We start from the raw sequence: 1454 nt of genomic DNA, 5'->3' as shown, positions 1-1454 counted from the left end.
AAACCATAAGACTTACCTGATAAACATACATAAAATGAAAAGACATCAACTGCTATTTGACATTGCTATTGGTAATGTCTGTCCTACGTGAAAGCACTTTTAAAAAGAGAGCACCTATGTGCAAGAGATAAGTGTCTAGAGATTCAAAATCAATCAACAGTATCTGGTAACAATATAATTCTCAACTCAGAAGCTGACTCAAGATTAGGTGCAATTTCAGTTAATGTAACAGGAAAAAAAGACAATGGATTTTATTTTGTTAATTGTATCCACTCACAAATTGACCTAGGGTCACCAGATGTGTAGACACCATGAGATTTTTGTTGTTTATAGTCTTTAATTGAAGTGATGATAAAGGAAATAGATCTATTTTAAAACAAAACCAAATAGCTATTTCTGTCTAGATTAAGAAGTGGCCCCAGGTGTGGGATTCACATTTTGAGTGGCTATTTGGGTAACCTCAGTGATCCAGGGTTGGTCTATGATTCCAGCTGCATAGTTGCCCTTCTCAACAATCCCAGTAATCCATCCTTGGTGGCCTCCACCGCATTTGGGGTAGTTTATCTCTGCACAGAGCCAAGCTGCTTGCTCATGTGGTAAACAGATCAGAATGCCTCCTGCTGTCTCTGGACATGTTCCATGTATGAGGCTGAACACGTTGCCACAGGCATTGCTCATCACAGTCATCTTGGCCAGCACAGGAGCCACTGTGAATTACAAAAAATCCATTCCTCTGCTGCTTGGTCAGGTTCTGCGCATGGCCCCAAATCCTAATGCCCATGATGTCTGTGGCTGCGTGGGCACCGAACGTGTGCATGATGAAGCTTTCCTGTTGAACTTTTCACCGTGTTCATTATTGCTGCTTGGTATGTCAACTCTACATCTTCGTGGGTGACGCTAGTTTAATTTTATTTCGTTTTTTCAGGAATATCCAGCCACTGCTATTTGACACAAGTGTCAGTGGTGCACGGCCACTGCTACTTGTGGCCCCAGGGGTTTTGTGAACTCTGGTACATCCCTTCCCTGGCACTGTATTGTCTGGCATGGTAAATTCATTGGCCTGTAGTTGCAGTGACTCCTCCCAAAACAATCCAGGAGAGTAGCACTGTTTGGCCACTCGTTACAGACGTTCCTGCTTTCGCAGCTTTGTCTTTAAAACCCTGTATAATCAGGGGCATCACTTTATCCCTCTCCCTGTCAGTAGTTCCATCATTGATGAAAGAAAACATATATTCAGATTGATTTTTAGTTCAGAAAATGTTTCTTTTATTGTATCTTTGGACATTTTTTCTTTTATTGTTCTGTTTCCTTTTACTTCAATAACGCCTATTATATGTATACTGGATCTCATGTTCTGCATATATTGTCCTTCTTAAACTTATGAATTCTTTTTCCAATTTCATGTTTCTCATTTTGGTTGTTCAAAGCCTGTCTCAAATGTCCCTTGGCTGTTT

The 1454-nt window shown here is 40.6% G+C and overlaps 1 pseudogene; it reads right to left on the bottom strand.

Annotated features, from left to right (window-relative positions):
* Window positions 1-405: 405 nt before the first annotated feature.
* On the bottom strand, window positions 406-1229 carry LOC112636458 (annotated as a pseudogene).
* Between the last annotated feature and the right edge of the window lie 225 nt (window positions 1230-1454).

The sequence above is a fragment of the Theropithecus gelada genome, chromosome 12 (genome assembly GCF_003255815.1).
Source record: "Theropithecus gelada isolate Dixy chromosome 12, Tgel_1.0, whole genome shotgun sequence".
Taxonomy (NCBI): Eukaryota; Metazoa; Chordata; class Mammalia; order Primates; family Cercopithecidae; genus Theropithecus; species Theropithecus gelada.
Note: the sequence above shows the minus strand (reverse complement) of the source record. Positions and strands in the feature narration are given on the sequence as shown.